Source organism: Gracilinanus agilis, chromosome 2, assembly GCF_016433145.1.
Source record: "Gracilinanus agilis isolate LMUSP501 chromosome 2, AgileGrace, whole genome shotgun sequence".
In the NCBI taxonomy this organism is placed as follows: Eukaryota; Metazoa; Chordata; class Mammalia; order Didelphimorphia; family Didelphidae; genus Gracilinanus; species Gracilinanus agilis.
In genome coordinates this window covers 282,271,640-282,290,784 of record NC_058131.1, presented here as the reverse complement: position 1 = coordinate 282,290,784, position 19,145 = coordinate 282,271,640, and the positions used below count along the sequence as shown (strand labels likewise).

Sequence of the window (19,145 nt, the reverse complement as noted above, 5' to 3'; positions counted from 1 at the left end):
ACAGAAGTAAACAAATCTAATCTTAGGCTATTTATCAAATGAAATTCATGTTAATAAGACTGAAGAACAGTATAAGCTACTTGATAGAGGGAAAAGTCAAATCAAACAATTATATATCAATCAGTTATTCTTATTTCTTTATTACAACAAATACCATAGTTACCATATTTACTCAAGATTCTGAATAATTCCCCTCTTCCCTTTTCCATTTTTTTTTTAAGTCACAAATTCCCTCCTCTTGCATAAACTTCCCTCCCTCCTTGAGGCTTCACCCACATTGGCTTTGGTGGTTTGAAAAGCTGGTAAAAGGTCATATTATATTTATAAAGTTTTCAAAGACAAAAGAATGGGAGAAATTACACTGCAGAAGTCTCTTGAAATCCCCCAATTTATCTGCATATTTCTTCCTGAATATCATGTCAGTATTCATTTTCTCTTTAGTCTTCCATATACGATATCAAGAATCCTATCAACTAGTTATGGCATATAAAACTATTGATTATTTTTTAAAATATCTACTTTCAAGCAAGGTCTTACTTGAATATTGCTGGTACTAAATCAACAATGTGTTTTCAATGAAGTTATTTCAGCCTCATGAGCTAAGAAAACCAAACTGCAATTAAATTGATCTTTATGTTATACATTTTTACCCAGAAAAAGAAATGATTATGTTATCTCTTAGAAACTCTATGCTTTAGAAAAATTTACCTGCCAGATGTATAGATAAGAGAAAAGTTTATGACCAAACAAGACATAAGGAAGATGACAGGAAGTAAAATAGATAATTTGTATTACATGAAATTAAAAAGCTTTTGCTCAAACAAAACCGATGTAGCCAAAATTAGAAGGAAAACAGGAAACGGCTTTCTGGGGGAGGGAAAGGGATTTAAAGTAAGTTTCTCTGATAAAGACTTCACTATATAGAGAAGTGAGCCAAATTTTAACTTATTTTAAGTTTAAAAATAAGAGATTTTCTTTGTGGTAGCAAAAATTGGAAAATGGGGGTGTGACCATTGATTGGGGAATGGCTCAATAAATTGTAGTATATGTTGGTGATAGAATATTATTGTGCTGAAAGGAATAAAGAACTGGAGGAATTCCATGTGAACTGGAATGATCTCCAGGAACTGATACAAAGCGAAAGGAGAACCAGGAGATAATAGTACACAGAGACTGATACATTATGGCACAATCTAATGTAATAGACTTTTCTACTAGAAGCAATTTATAATCCAGAGGAACTTATAAGTGATCAATCATGTAGTGCAATAGGGATATGAGTGGGGTTATGATATTAAAGGATCACTCTACTGCAGATATGAATAACATGGAAATAGGTTTGAACACTGACACATGTATAACCCAGTGGAATTGCTTGACAGCTTTGGGAGAGGGGAGGAGATCATAAATCATGTAACCATGGAAAAATATTCTAAATTTTTAAAAAAAGAGCTATTCTCCAATTAATAAATGGCCAAAGGAAATAAACAGGCAGTTTTATAAGAAGAAATCAATACTATCAATCATGTTAAAAAATACTCTAAATCACTACTGATTAGAGAAATTCAAATTGAAATGATTCTGAAGTACCACTGGCTAACTTTAAAGAAAAGAAAAATGATAAATGTTGGAGGGGTTGTGGAAAAATAGGTACACTAATGCACTGTTAGTAGAATTGTGAACTTGCCTAACCATTCTGGACAACAATTTGGAACTATTCCCAAAAGGTTATAAAAACTGTGCATACCCTGCAATCTAGTAATACCACTACTAGGTCTATATCTCAAACAGATCAAAGAAAAAGGAAAAAAGACTCAAAAGTACAAAAATATTCATAGTAACTTCTTTTGTGGTGGAAAAGAATTGGAAACTAAGGGGATGCCCAAAAGTTGGGAAATAGCTGAACAAGTTGTGGTATACAATTGTGATGGAATACTATTTTGCTATAAGAAATGAGAAAAAGGATGGTTTTAGAAAAATCTGGGTAGACTTATATGAACTGGAGTTCATTTAATGAACATGAAAGCAAAATGAAGTAAGGAGAACCAAAACACTATATATGGCAGTCATGGCAAACCTATGGCACAGGTGCCAAAGATGGCATGCAGAGTGCTCTCTATGAACACCCCACCCTCACCCCACCCCCACCAGTTCATTATTAGAAAGCCATAGGGACTCTGGGGAAGCTGCTCCCCTCCCCCTCTCCACTTTGCCTGAGGACATTTTTTCACAATTCTGGCCCCTCTGCCTAGCATAGAGGGTAAGGTGGGTGGCTCACAGGTAGCAGAGCTGGAAGGGGTTGGAGTACTCCTGCCACTTCCCTCCCCCTCTCTACATTTGCTGAGGACATTCCTTATTTACCCACCCTTTACCCGGCAGTCCAATGGGAGCACTTCCTCCTTCCACTGTGTGGGGTAAGGGGGAGAGGAATGTGCCTGCCACCTTTTGGGGGGGGGGGGGAATGACACTCGGTCTCTGGTAGTTGGGCCCAGCAAGGCACTTGGTCTGGGGGGGGTGAGGTGGCCTGGTACTCTAGTTCTAAAAGGTTCTTCATCACCACTCTAGATGACATAAAATACTTGGGAATCTATTTGCCAAGACAAAGACAGGAATTATATGAAAACAATTACAAAACTTATTTTTCACACAGATAAAGTTAGATCTAAACAACTGGAAAAACATAAATTGCTCATAGGTAGGCTAAGCTAACATAATATAAATGACAATCCTACTTAAATTAATTTATTCAGTGCCATACCAATCAAACTACCAAAAATCTATTTTATAGAACTAGGAAAAAAAAGAATAATAAATTCATCTGGAAGAAAAAAGATAAAGAATGTCAAGGAAATTAATGGAAAAAAATGTAAAGGATGGTGGCCTAAAAATACTAGATCTTAAATTGTACTATTAAGCAGTGATCATCAAAACAATCTAGTACTGGCTAAGAAATAAAATGGTGGATCAATAGAATAGATTATAGATAAATGACCTTGAGCAATCTAGTGTTTGATAAACTCAAAGGTCCCAGCTTTGGGGATAAGAACTCACTATTTGACAAAAACTGCTGGAAAAATGGAAAACAATATGACAAAAATTAGGCATAAACCAATATCTCATATCCTATACCAAGATAAGGTTAAAATGGGTATATGATTTAAACATAAAGGGTGATATTATAAGTAAATTAGGGAAAAATAGAATAGTTTTCTTGTCAGATCTATGGAAAAGGGAAGAATTTATGACCAAAAAAGAGACAGAGAACATGTAAGATGTAAAATGAATAATTTTGATTATATTGAATTTTAGAAGTTTTACACAAACAAAACCAAGATTAGAAGGGAAACAACAAACTGGAAAAAAAAAGATAACAAGTTTTGCTGATAAAAGTCTCATTTCTCAGGGGGATGTGGCAAAATAGGGACATTAATGCATTGCTGGGTGGAGTTGTGAATTGATCCAACCATTCTGGATGACAATTTGGAACTATGCCCAAAGGGCACTAAAAGATTGCCTACCCTTTGATCCAGCCATACCACTGATGGATTTATACCCCAAAGAGATCATAAGGAAAAAGACTTATGCAAAAATATTTATAGCTGTGCTCTTTGTGGTAACAAAAAATTGGAAAATGAGGGGATGCCCTTCAATAGGGGAATGGTTGAACAAATTGTGGTATCTGTTGGTGACGGAATACTATTGTGCTGAAAGGAATAATGAACTGGAGGAATTCCATGTGAACTGGAATGACCTCCAGGAATTGATGCAGAGTGAAAGGAACAGAACCAGGAGAACATGATACACAGAGATGGATACACTGCGGCACAACTGAATGTAATGGATTTCTCTACTAGCAGCAATGCAAGGATCCAGGCCAATTCTGAGGGACTTATGAGAAAGAACGCTATCCACATCCAGAGAAAGAACTGTGGGAGTAGAAACACAGAAGAAAAACAACTGCTTGATCACATGGGTCCATGGGGATACGATTCGGCATGTAGACTCTAAATGATTACCCTAGTGCAAATATTAGTAATATGGAAATAGTCTTGATCAATGACATATGTAAAACCCAGTGGAACTGTATGTTGGCTAAGGGAGGAGGGAGGGAAGGGAAGAACATTAATCATGTAACCATGGGAAAATTTTCTTAATCAATTAAATAAAATTTAGGAAAAAAAGTTGCATTTCTCAAATACAGTCGAATTTATAAGAAAATAAGTCATTCCCCAGTTAACAAATGGCCAAAAAATATGAACAAGCAATTTCCAGAGGAAGAAATGAAAGCCATTAATAATCATATGAAAAAATGTTCTAAATCCCTCTTGATTAAAGAAATGCAAATTAAAACCACTCTGAGGTACCACTTCATGCCTATTAGGTTGGCCAATATGACAGTAAAGGAAAGTGATAAATTTTGGAGAGTACGTGACAAAATTGGGACACTAATGTATTGCTGGTGGAGTTGTCTGATCCAACCATTCTGAAGGGCAATTTGGAACTATGCCCAAAAGGGCATACCCTTTGATCCAGTAATACCATTACTAGGTCTATATCCCAATGCAATCCACAAAAGGGAAAAGGGCCTACTTAGCTATCATCAGCAACACAAAAATTGAGGACAATTCTGAGGGATTTATGGCAAAGAATGTTATCCAACTCCAGAGAAAGAACCACTGGAGTCAGAATCCAGATCAAAGCATGAGATTTTTCATTTAAGTTTATTTGGATTTTTGTTTTGGTTTTATATGATGATTCTCTTACAAATATGAACAATATGGAAATGTGTTTTGCATGGTAATACATGTATAATCCAGATCAAAGTGCTTGCCAGCTCTGGGAGGGGAGAGGGAACAAAGACAAAAGAATGAAAAAACAAATATCTCATAGGAAAAACAACTGACCTGGAAAATAAATCTAGGAGCGATAATTTAAGAATTATTGGATGACCTGAAAGTCAAAAGAGCTCAGACATCATCTTTCAAGAAATCATCAAGGCGGGACAGCTGCATGTCTCCGTAAATTGAGAGCCAGGTCTAGAGATGAGAGGTCCTAGGTTCAAATCTGGCCTCAAATACTTCCTAGCTTTGTGACTCTTGGCAAGTCACTTACCCACATTGCCTACTCCTTACCACTCTTCTAACTTGGAACTAATATACAGTACTGATTCTAAGGATGAAAGGTAAAGGTTTGAAAAAAAAAGAAATCATCAAGGAAAATTGCTTACATTCTAGAAGCAGAGAACAAAATAGAAATGGAATGAATCTTCCTGAAAGAGATCCTAAAAGGAAAACTCTTAGGAATATTTTTGCCAAATGGCAAAACTCCCAAGTCAAGAAGAAAATATTGCAAACAGAAAAAAGGAAGCAATTTAAATATCATGGAGCCACAGTCAGGACAACACAAGACTTAGCAACTTCTACATTAAAGGATTGGAGAGCCTGGAATTTAAAATTCCAGAGGGCAAAAGAGCTAGAACTTCAACCAAGAATCACTTACTCAGCAAAATTGAGAATAATCCTTCAGGAGAAAAATGGGTATTCAACAAAACAGAGGACTTTTAAACAATCCTGATGAAAAGACTAGAGCTGAATGGAAAATTTGACTGTCAAATACAAAACTCAAGAGAATCATAAAAAGAGAATCAGGAAAGGGAAATGAAAAGACATTCAATAAGGCTAAACTATGTACATCCCTACATAGGGAGATGATTCCTGTAAGCCAAAGAACTTTGCCATTATTATATTGGAAGGAGTAAACAGAGGGCCAAGGTATGAGCTGAGTATGATGGAATGATATAAAAAATTAAATTAAATTAAAGCATGAAAAAGAGGAATGAATTGCGAAGGGGGTAAGAGGAAAACAGAATAGGATAAATTATTGCACATAAAAGAGAAATGAAAGCATTTGGAGTAGAGGGTAATATGGGGGATAAGAGAAGAAGGAGAACCTGTCACAATTGGCTCAATGAGGGGAAAATGTACCCAATCAGTTGGATATAGAAAGCTATCTTACCCTACAGGAAAATAGGAGAGGAAGAAAATAAGAGAAGAAAAGAGGGCAAATTGGGGGAGATGGAGGTCAGAAATTAAACAGGAATAAACAGGATGGAAAACAATACACATTAATCATAACAGTGCAAACATTTTTTTACAAGTCTCTAATAAAGGCCTCATTTCTCAAATACATAGAGAAATGATCTGAATGTATAAGAATACAAATCATTCCCTAATTGTAAAATGGTCAAAGGAAATGAGCAGGCAGTTCTCAGGCAAAGTAATTAAAGCTCTTTACAATCATGCTAAAAATGTTCCAAATCATTATTAGAGAAATACAAATTAAAACAGGTCCGAGATACCACCCCCTACTTACCAGATTGGCTGCAATTATGACTGAAAAGGAAAATAACAAAACTTGGAGGGAATATGAGAAAGCTGGGACAGGAATGCATTGTTGAGGGAATCATTAACTGATTCAATCATTCAGGAGAGTAATTTGGACCTATGCCAAAAGGGTTCTAAAACAGTATATACTCTTTGACCTAGCAATACCATTAAGAGGTTTGTATCACAGACAAAAAAAAGGGGGAGGTGGGTAAGGATTTATACATACAAAAATATTTAAATCAGCTCTTTTCAGGGAGCAAAGATTTGGAAAATGAGGGGATATCCATCAATTGGGAAATCGCTGAGTAAATTATATGATTGTAATGGAATACTATTAGGTTATAAGAAATGACAAGCAGGAGGAGCTCGGAAAAACACGGAAAGATTTATAGGAACTAAAGCAGAGCGAAATAAGCAGAACTAAGAAGACATTGTATAGCTATTTTCAGCAATATGTGATCTAAAAGTATCCCAAAAGATCCATGATAAAATGTCGTCTAATTCCAGAGAAAAAGAACTGTCTGAATCTAAACCAAAGCAAACTTTTTTCTTTTCTTAATTTGTTTTCTATTTGAGTTTCCTTCTTTAAAATAATTAATATGGAAATGTTATACATGATTGTACATATAAAATGTATTAGACTTCCCATCTCAAAGTGGGTGAGAATTTGAGGGGAAGGAGAAGCTAGAGAATTTGATATCCTATTCTTCAAAAAATGTTGGAAACTCATTTTACATGAAATTTTGGGGGGAAATAAATTTTAATACCTTAAAAAAGAAAAGGAAAGCATAATGATTTTGTTGAGGTGATCTCTCTCAGATAGTACTTTATTCACTAAGTAAAAAAAAAACAAAACTTTAAAAGCAGGTATGAATTGGGGCTTTACCCAAGAGCAGTGATTCCCAAAGTGGGTGCTACCGCCCCTTGGTGGGTGCTGCAGTGATCTGGGGGGGGGGGGGGTGATGGCCACAGGTGCATTTATCTTTCCTATTAATTGCTATTAAAATTTAAAAAAAATTAATTTCCAGGGGGCTAAGTAATATTTTTCTAGAAAGGGGGTGGTAGGCCAAAAAAGTTTGGGAACCACTGCCCTAGAGTAATGAAATTCAGAGGGCCTCAGAAAAAGTCATATTCTAGAAGACAGAAACAATTCAGCATCATCTAATTAGTAAGAATAAGTAGTTAAAATAGAAAGGTACCAGATTATGCCCCTAGTTAACTCCTGCCTGGCTAGGTTCCTTCTTACCCTTTTCCTAGAAGTGACCTCCAAAGTCTGGGGATCTCCTTCTTTCCTCACATATCACTTCCTCTACTGAACTGATTTTAAATTTTTTTTGAGAGAACCTCTTATACAACTTGCCCCAGGACATTCTTGTCCTAAATATCAGAATTGCTTGGCTAAATTATAATTCTGCTTAGGAAGATGAATAAATGTTTTTTTAGTCACTGGGTAGGGGAAGGAAAGGTATTAAACATGTACTCTGATAATCCTTCTAAGACACTTACTTAAGTACATTAAATTATTATTATCACCAAACAACTTAAACACTGGAAAGTTAATGAATTAGCCATTTTCTAGCAGAAACTATAAATTCAGAACTAAAAAGGAACTGAGGCTCAAAGACTTGGAGTTAGAAGGGATCTCAGAGGCCATCTAGTTCCATGATGGCAAACCTATGGAAAGCATGCCAAAAAGGATATACAGAGCCCTCTCTGTGGTCACACCTGCAGTTGCCTGCCAGAGTTCATTGGCCTAGCAGCAATGAGAAAGCTTCCTCCCTCCCTCCCCTATCTGGGGTAAGGTGGGGGTGAAGTGGGTTGTGAGGTGGGAGAGGTGGGGACTAGGTACTCAATCTCTGGGGTAGGTGGGCACAGCACTTGGTCTGGAGGGTAGAATTGGAGCTGGGCCTGGCACTCTATCTCTAAAGAGTTCACTATCACTGATCTATGTCAATCCTGTCATTATGTAGATAAGGAAACTAAGGCTTAGTGAAGTTAAGTGACTTGTCAAGGGTTATACAAGTAGTAATTGGTAAAGCTAAAATTGGAACCAAAATCCTTCAGCTACAGATATAGCACAATATTCATTGTACTAGATGATTTGAAAAGACTAAGACATTATAAAATATCTCCCCTGTACTCTGAAACCACTAGCATTAAAAAGTATTATAGAGGCTAACTCTGGATGTACACATAATAAGGGTGCGTAATAAGTTTTTCATAATGACTATTACAGAAGAACTTAGAAACTAATAAGCTGTATCTTACAATGGTTTAGTACCTGAAATCATTATTTGTTTTTTAAAAAACAAACCATTTTATCAGTGTTTTTGTCAGTTATTTAAATAATATAAAGATAATGTTTACATCAACTATTTCAACCCCATCTACATAAAAAACCCTAACAAAAATTTCATGAGAAACTTTCAAGTATTTTGGCAGAACTGAAAGTCAATATTTAATATACAATAAATTATAAACTCTTATCTCATACTCATTGAATTTAAACAAAGTTCCAAAGACAAAATGCAAAACTTAATGATACATGAAACTAGAGAAGATAAAAATCAGCAAAGATAAATTATGTGATTCAATCTCATGAGAAGCACAAACAAAACACTTTTATTTTGAGAAATATAAATATATAAAATCTCAGAAAAACCTAATACTCACTTGTGATCCTTCGATATAAGTTCTGCAAACAGACTGTTCCAAAGGTTGAACATGCAAAACCAGCTTAGGTAAGTAAGAACCCATGACAGAATTTGGTAAATAAACAGTAAAAAGTGTTAACAGTGCAGTTGTTGAACAGATAAGTTATTAAAGAGAATTTTAAGGAAAAGAAAGCACAGAGGAAAGCAATATAATGTTAAAAGATTAGAATTGCTTTGTTCATCTTGCCTAAGACATACATATATTCTATTTACTTTCTCTGCCTACAAAGTTTGCTTTTGTCATAACAATGAATACACAAAGGAATTATTATGCTGCCAATGCAATTTTTCAACAAATTGTATTTTAAACATATTATAAGCTTTTTAATGTAAATATACTCCTTGACACAAAAGCATAAACAAGATGGGAAAATATACCTAAGTTTTAGGAGATAAGACATATAGAAAAGGAAAAACATACAGAAAAAAGCTGAAATGTACACAATGGTGCATCTCAGAATGATATTAGAACTGAGAGATGGCAGTATGGAAGTTAGTATTGGAAATGCATTAAGTAAGAAGGGTAATGTGTCAAATTAAAAGTCTTGTGAAGCATGAGAGGCTCAGCAAAATGAAACGAAAGTTTGTTATCAGTTGGTGAAATGAAAAGGGGGCTGATGGCACTAAATATACTGTGAGAAAAAGCCCTAGCATTTTTGATTATGAGAGTTTTAAACAATGAACATTTGGTGAGAACATGGCAGCAGACCCCACAAATATATGAAGGGTCTACAAAGACAACTCTATGTACTATGAATGTCTATAGTTCTTTCAGTCCTCTCTCTGATTCCTTTAAATTACTATAAATTGTCTTAAACATGTTAACTGAAATAAATAACAAGATTTACAAGGAAAAAACATTCTAAGTAGCATTGAGAAAAATTTCTCTAATGATATTCATTGTCATAAATCTTAGTTATTTTGAAAAATTTCAGTCAGTATTTCACACTTAGAGGTAGGCAGATGTCTCTTTAAAAGTTGTCACAAGTATAATGAAATGTGGAAAAACTAAGCAGAGAAAACAAAAACAATTTCTACTTGGATTTGCCCAAATGCACGGATTGTTTTTCCTAGAGTCCTAGTCAAAGTATTCTTAAGAATGCAGAAGCTTGCTTAAGAAGTAAGATGTAAGGGGGCAGCTGGGTAGCTCAGTGGATTGAGAGTCAGGCCTAGAGACAGGAGGTCCTAGGTTCAAACCCAGCCTTAGACACTTCCCAGCTGTGTGACCCTGGGCAAGTCACTTGACGCCCATTGCCTAGCCTTACCACTCTTCCACCTATGAGCCAATATACAGAAGTTAAGGGTTAAAAAAAAAAAAGTAAGATGTAATTTTTGGCTGCAATTTATAACATCTGTGAAACATCTTCAACATAGAAGTGGAAGCTATTTGTTTATTTCCTGGATTCACAATGAATGTTGCCTATGACTGTACATTTTCCCCAGTCTGCTTAATGAGCAGAATCAAAGGTTCAGTCTGTTTTCCTCCCACAAATGCCCTGAATTCCTTTTTAAAAAATTAAAGAATTATGCCTCATGCATCCCACACCAATTTCTGATGGTATTTCCCTCCCCCACAAATCATGTTCTGGCCTAACAATGCGAAAAAGAAACCAACACAGAAAACACAGAGGGTAAGGCAGAGAGTTGGAAAAAAGATAATGTTATAAAGAGCAAGCACCTAGGAGGCCAAGCATCTTCAATTTAAAAAGGCAAAAGAAGGAAGGGGAAAAGGTCAACAAAATCAAGATTCAATTTAACAATTCTTTTAGTAGACTACAACTATATTTGGAGACATTGTTCTGTCTCCAATATAGAGATATAGAGACAAAAACAAGATAATTCCTAACCTCCTATTAGTGGCCTAATTTTGTGATGGGTGGAATATAAACATACACAGATAAGTAAAAATTAAATTAAAAACGAAATGATGAGAACACTAACAACAGAGGTGTGTATTGGGGGGAGAGATGGGGGGGTCAAGAAAGGTCTTGTGTAAGACCTGATACCTGAGTTGTTTTTGAAGGAAACTTGGAAGTGGAGAGGAACAGCTAGTAGGTCAGTTTGGCTGCAATAAAGATTATGTTCAAAAGAACAGTATGAAATATAACTGAAAAAGTAGGAGGGAGCCACATTATGAGGACTTCAAAAGCCAGACAGAAGCTTTGAATTTAACTGGAGGCACAAATATGGAGAACAGAATGGAGAAGGGAGGGGCCAGAAGCAAGAAGGCCAAATAGAAGGCTATTGTAATAGTTTGGATAAACAATTAGGGCCTCAACTAGTCTAGAAGTTGAGTGAAGAATAGGGTAGAAAAGAGAGAAGTATTGTGGAAGAAACGTGGAGGAAGCAGACATGGCTTGGCCACAGATAAGATGTGAATGTGTGACTATAAATATTGGGAAAAGTATGTTGGAATCAGGTTGAGAAGGGATCTAAATACTGTGTAAATAGAATTAGCTCTAGCCCATTCATAGTCAAACTCTACTTACCCTAGGCATCTAGATTATATCACCCCCACCTCCCTTAGTGGGGAGGAGAGATGAGTTACTCACACATGACAATAAGTAACAAATCAAGAACAAGGGACTGCCCTTTGGGCAGTCCAAATCAGTGCAGAGGCTGCCATTTTGTCCACTTGAATTAGAGGTGGACCCACAGGAAGTGACTAGAGACACTATCTCTTTAAGTATGTTGGTTACTTCCTGTTGGGGAGTTCCTGCTTTGAATTTGATGTTGAAGAATCTCAGTTGAGACCTCAGAGGGCTTCCACTCTGAATTGTCAAGTGGGTAAGTTAGGCTGACTTCCTTGGCCTACCTAGGCGGCTTCCAGACTCTGCCTTAAGTAGGCTCTAACCTATCTGACTGCTAGGCCTTGTGGTTTGTAGCTTCATTTATTTAGCCTTCTAACCTTCTCTCTCCATCCAGGCCTCTGCAGGCCTGGACTATCCTCTCCCTCACTCTATTTCCCTACCTTTTACCCTCCTAACTGCAAATAAACTACCTTAAACCCGGTCCTGAATTGGGTCTAATTTAATTACAGAATCAACCTGAATTGTTGATTCCTGACGGCCACACTTTAAATATATATCTATAAATACTTAAATTCTCCCTCTTACAATACCAAAATGAGGAGTCTTTGATCCCAGAGTTAATAGGGAACCACTGATCTTTACTGAAAAGCAGCCTCATGACCAGATCTTTTGCTTTAGGAATAGCACTTGAAAGTTATGTAACATAATAAATATAAGGAAGAATTTCAAAGATTTTCAAAATCCTCAGTTCCAACCAGGTGATCTAAACTGTGGCTAATGAACTGCATTTGGGCAAGGACTAGTTTTCTTTTGTATATTTATTCTCAATGATTAACAGTTTCACAAAGAATGAGCACTCAGGATTTTTTCATTCATTCCTGTGGCATTCAATTCATGATATTCAATCATTCATGAAGGCTAGGTAGCACAGGTGATACAGTGCTGGACTTGATTGGAATAAGGGAGATTTCATATCTAGCTTCAGACATTAGCTGTGTGACCTTGGGCAAGTCACTTAACTTCTGGCTGCCTCAGTTTCCTTGACTGTAAAATTAGGTTGACAGCAGTCCCTCACAAAGTTGTTGTGAATGTCAAAGTTTTTATTTAACACACTGTCTTGGTATATAGTATACTTCTTTCATGATTTTTCTCTCCCCTTTCCTTCTTTCACAAAGGAACTTGTGTTCCTTTGAGACCTCTAATCTAAATATCAAAATATTATCCCATCTAAAATATAAGGCTTATAATACTAATGTGAATCTTTTGATCAAAAATTGCAAATGTTGGTCCAGAGTTATTTGGTTTTGAATAATACAACTTAGTTTCTTTGATAATGATGCAACTTTTCAAAAAAAATTGTTTTTTAATCCCATAAACTCCATAGGGAAAACAAGTAGCATGTGTATATACAGAGTAGAAAAGATGGTTTTATGTGAATCTGTAAATCTGTTATACATAGCTTACTTTTTATTTTATTTTATCTTTTTATTTTTTAAAAACCCTTACCTTCCATCTCAGAATCAATACTGGGTATTGGTTCTAAGGCAGAAGAGTGGTAAAGGCTAGGCAATGGGGGGTTAAGTGACTTGCCCAGGGTCACACAGCTAAGAAGTGTCTGAGGCCAGATTGTAACCAAGGACCTCCCATCTTTGGACCTGACTCTCAACCTACTGAGCCACCTAGCTGCCCCCTCATAGCTTACTTTTAAAAATAAGTATGTAATTAAATCAATGTTGTTTTCCAAGCTGTCCTGTTTGTTTCCTAAACTCCTATTATCTTTTGTGCACTTTCTTATTAAATGTTTACATGACTGTTTTAATTTCTTTTATGGTAAAACTATCATTTTCCCCTGATGACTGCCAAATGAATTCTGAATATGGCATATGTGTGTCAAAGTCTCTTATTTTTTCCTGGAGAGACTCAGTACTCATAAGTCAATGTTACAGCCAGCAAGCAAGTACAAAGTATAGGAAACAGGCAGCCTTTTATTATCCTAGTCCCTTATGCAAAGATGGTCCCTCATTTCATTCACTGTTGGCTGGTTACTTGAGTTACAATCTTATCTTGAAAGCTAGCTAATCAGAATGAGTAATTTACAAAATCCATTATTGTAATATAGGATTTTAGCATTGCCATGTTGGCTTAGGGCAAACCTGTCAGTTGCCCTGGATGGAATGTTGAAGGGGGCATGAGCCGCTGGGCAGATACCAACTGGCAGTAGAGCTGAGAATAAAAAAAGACCTGGAAACACAGGGCTGGGTTCTTTCCCAGACCTGACTTCGTTCTGACCACTCATCTACCCCTTCCCCTACACCCGGGAGTAAAGGGTGGAGGGATTAGAAAAGAGTGGTGGGAGTGAGAACGTGGGAATTAGGATTTTAGGACCCAATCTTCTAGATCAGGGGTCGGCAACGTATGGCTCTCAAGCCATATCTGGCTCTTTTGAGGGCCAGATATGGCTCTTTCTGCAGGAGCCATAAAGTCAATTTTTTTTCAGGCGCTGTTACAGGAGCGCACTGTGAGCACTGTACGGCTCTCACGAAATTACATTTTAAAAAATGTGGCGTTTATGGCTTTCATGGCCAAAAAGGTTGCCGACCCCTGGTCTAGAGCAACACAAATATTATTATTCATCATCAGCATCTACAAGACTAGCCAATAAATCAACTCAATTTCCTAACCAGAGACCATTTCACTAGACCTTCCAAGAATCTCTACCAGCTTTAGCCAGATAACCCTTAACAACAGATCTTAGTATTTCCAAGCCTTCTTACCATTGCCTTGTTCTTTCACCTGTGGTTATTTCCCTACCATCAATGGCTAGGAGGACAGGCTACAGGCAGGGATTCTGAACAGTTTGGGCTGGAACTAACTCCATTGCTGAGGGGCAGGAAGTTCTACATCCACTTCCTGCCAGCCTGCCATTAACCAGTAGGAACCTATTTTCTCAGCAGGGAGGGACCGGCTGCCTGATGCCTTAAAGGAGCCTGGTGGCAAGCAGTGAGGTTTCACTGGGCACTCAGTTCCCAGGTTTTGGATCCTTGTGCTTCCATAAATAAGTAACAAGCCCAACTGAGGTTGCTCACACCATCCTAACAACCAGCACTATCCTCCGGCTAGCCTTGTTATCAGTTTAAGGCCCCTGTTGACCTACTTCTTCATTACATTATCCAAATGATTCAAGCAGATTTTAACCAATCAACACAAGGACTGTTTTAATCTGCATCTGTGTAGCCTTTTAACCAATCAAAACAAGGACTGTTTCAATCCTATCTATCTGAAATGGGGCTTAGGTTGGGAACATGAAACTTAACTTGTTTTCATGGAAAGACTCCCTGACTCCATCTTAGTGATTCATTGAACTTCATATTTCACATCCCCTATCCTCTAAATCTTCTGCAAATAAAGAAAAAGAAAGAATATTCATAATAAATAAGCATAGTCACTCAAAACCAATCCACAGCTAGACTGCTTCCAAAAATGTATGGCTTCCATTGCATCTTCAATCTATTGCCTTTGTCAGGAAGTGGCAAGCTTGCTATAATGATCGTTTCTAGTTGTAGCTGGTCACTTCACTGATACAGAGCTCTTAAGTATTTCAAAACTGTTTTTCTTTACAATGCTATTTCTCTTACATAAACTGTTTCCCTAGGTCTAATCACTTTCACTTAGCTTTAGTCCATACTAATTCCCAGGTTTTTTTTTTGAAAACCTCTCTTTTCACTCTTTCTTAAATCACAAAGTATTATTATATCATAATTTGTTCAGCCAGTCTTCAGTTGATGGTCACCTTCTTTAGTTTCTAGTTCTTTGTCAGTATAAAAACAGCTACTATAAATATCCTTTTTCTTTGATCTCTTTAGGGGAGAGTAGTGGATCTGTTGAGGTGAAAAACAAAAGGGTTTGGTGACTTTGGGGAGCATAATCCCAAAATACTTTCTAGAATTACTAGATTAATTCATAGCTTGACCAACAGTGCATTTTAGTCTGCTTGTCTTCTAAGGGATTCTCCAATATTTTTCTTTCTACATTTTTGCCAATCTGATGCAGAACCTTAGAGTTGCTCTAATTTGCATTCTGATTAGTGATCTGGGGCATTTCTTCCCATATCAGTGGATACTTTGGAATTCTTCTTTTGAGATTAGCTGGTTTGTATCATTTGACCATTTATCCGCTGGGAAATGGTGCTTGTTTTTAATTATTTTAATTAGTTCCTTTATATATTTTAGATATCAGATGTTTATCAAAGGAACTTCTTATAAAGATTGCTTTTACCCAGTTAACTGTTTCCCTTCTAATTTTAACTACTGAATTTGTGCAAAAAATTTTTAACTTTCTATTTTAGTAGTCAAAACTGTTCATTTTATCTTCTGTGATTCCCTTCTATTCCTTATTTGGTCATGAAATCTTTCTCTAACCCTAAATGCTAAAGCTATTTTAGTCTTTGTTTCTCTAAATTTGTTTGAAATGTGACCTTTTATATGTAAGTCATGTATCCATTTGTAGGATAGGAAATCCTCACTGCAATAGTTGGGGTCTTTGTGTATATCATTCAGGATGGTACTATGATTGATTTCTTCTATATGTTGTATATTTCATTTGTTCCACTGATTTGCTTTTCTACTTTTTAATTAGTTATAGTTTTGATAATTCTTGCATTATTGTATAGTAAGTAGTTTACCTAGTAATGATAAAATCCTTTCCTTCTCATTGTTTTTCATTATTTCCATTGAGATTTTCCAAAATTTGTCCTTCAAGATGAATTCTATTCTTGTTTTCTCTCTACATAAAGTAGCCATTTAGTATGGCACTGAGTAAGTTAATTTTAGCAGTGTTCTCATTTTCATTATAATGGCATTATTGGTTATAAGCAAGTAATACCACTGCAATGATTGGTCTCTGTTTCTATAGATTACTTTTTATTTGTATTCATATAGTTCCTCTGTTCTTTGGAAGGGTCACTCCCAAATATTTTATAGATTCTACAGTTACTATTAAGCTAGCTCCTGCTGCTGAATTTTGTTGGCAATAATGAAAAAAATCTAATGATTCATGTGGGCTTCTTTTACATAATTTTTTGATATTATTTTAGTTTTTTCAGCTAATTCTCTATGATTCTGTAAGTAGATGGCATCACCTGCAAAAAGTGATAATTTTGTTTCTTCTTTGCCAATTCAAAAAATAATTCCTTAGTTCATTTCTAATCAATCAATCAACAAATGTTTATTAAGTGCCTACTACAGCACTGCCATAACTAACCTCATACTGCTATAATTACCATTTCTGGGACTATATCTAACTGTACTAGCACATAACAGAATAGAAACATAGTTCTGGAGCTAGAAAGGCCCCATGAGGCCATCTATTTCTTCACCCTCCTTTTTTCAGATGAGGAAATGTTAAGTGATTTGTTCAAGGTCACACAAGGAATAAGCATCAAAAATGGAATGTGCATCCAAGTCATTTGACTTTAGGATAAGTATTCTTTCCATTATATTATATATGATAATGGAAATCCATGCTTTATAACAACCTCCTTTCTTTTGAAAGATCTTTAACATTTCTCTATTACATATCATGCTAGATTTTTGTTTTAAATAATATTTTTAAAAGATTGATTTATCCATATGCTAAAATTTTTACTGTCTTAATAAAAATGGATATTGTAGTTAATATAATTATGTGAATTTGATTATTTTTGTTATTATGGTCTATTACTTTTAAAAATTTTAATACTGAACTAGCCTTTCTTTCCTGATATAAATTGAAAATAGTCATAGTGTTCAATCTTTTTCATTTTCCACACAATTTTTATTATATATCTTAATTTATACTTTGCTTTCTCTGATTACCTCCATAGTTTAGATATCAAGACCATTTTTATATGACAAAGGACTTTGGAAGAATCTCTTCTTTTCCTATTTTTATGAACAGCTTATAAAATGATGAAATTGTTCTCTAAGTATTTAATTTAATTCATTTGTTAATTCATGTGGTCCAGGTTTTTTGGGGCTTGTTCAAATTCTTTTTCTGAGATTAGGTTACTTAAAATTCCCTATTTTTTGTTATATTGGCTAGATAGTTATTATTTCTTAAATATTAATTTACTTTATTTTAAATGGCAGGCTTATAGTTTCTAATAATTTCCCATATTTTTCATTTATTATGAATTTTCCACTTTAATTTTTGATACTGTTAATTTAGTTGGTCTCCCTTTTAAATATCAGCCTAATAAATTTTCTATTTAATTTTGTTTATTCCACCCCCAAAAAAAAAATTTAATCCAGCTTTTAATTTTATTTACTAGTTCAACAGGTTTTTGTTTTTTTTCTTTGAGATTTCTTATCCCTTTATTTTCCAGGTTTCTAATGTAGTGCTTACTTTGGGGAGATTAGAGAGGGGAGAGTGTGTTAAGATCTGTTGCTTTTCTAGGTTGTTGTTTTTTTTTAAGTTTCATAGATAATTAATCTGTTCTTCAGACAACTAGTGGATCCATAGTTTAAGAGCCAGACATAGAGATGGGAAGTCCTGGGTTCAAATGTAGCCTCAGACAATTCATAGCTGTGTGACCCTTGACAAGTAACTTAACCCCCATTGCTTAGCCATTACCACTTTTCTACCTTGGAACCAATACACAGTATTGATTCTAAGAAGGAAAGTAAAGGTTTAATGAAAACAAAATAAAATAATTAATCTGTTCTTACTTCCCTTTTTTTTAAATTGACAAAAATGTTTAGAGGTATAGTTTCACCTAAAAACTGTTTTGACCTAAAAGTTCTGTTATTTGTCTCACTGTTATATTTTATAAATTATTGTTCCTAGTGTTTGCTCTTTAACCTTTTCTTCAGAATTATTTATTCTTAAAATAATGTTTTCTTCAAGGACCCTTCATTTAATATCCCTTTTCTGGCACTTAATTTTATTGCATTGTAATCAGTAAAGAATGTGCTTTTAAGCCTGCTTTTATTTCATGGGTTATTTTAATGCCCTGATACGTATTTTATAAAGGTGTCACACTTAGTAAGAAATAGGTTTTCTACTTGCTTTTTCCCAATAAGTAATCATTAGACATCTTTTACATCTAACATATAATATTCTATTCAGGACTTTAATATCTCTCACTCTCTCTCTTTTTTTTTTTTGTTTTTGTTTTTGTTTTTTTTTTGTTAAATTTGTCTGGTTCTGAAAGATATATATTGAGGTCCCTATGTAGTTTAACTTTATTCTCTATATAAATTGAATAATTTTTCTTTTTAAGTATTTAGATGCCTTTTCTTACATATTTCAAGTTTTAATAATAATTCATTGTGTATAATTCTCAGAAGGGAATGCATGTATTATAATCTATAATGTAAAGTTTAAATTCTTTTGAGAGTAATTTCATGATAAGAAATTTGCCATATCCCCAGAATCCAGACAACGAACATGTCTGAAGAAGGCATCATGAAGATGTCTAAAGAACCTACACTGGCATCATGAAGATTCAAATGAACTTTGGAGTACAGTTGGTTGAA

The 19,145-nt window shown here is 35.2% G+C and overlaps 1 protein-coding gene across 6 annotated transcripts in view; it reads right to left on the bottom strand.

The window, feature by feature from the left end:
• Positions 1–19,145, bottom strand: part of FNBP1 (formin binding protein 1) — a 194,700-nt gene that overhangs the window by 105,013 nt on the left and 70,542 nt on the right. The window lies entirely within an intron of this gene.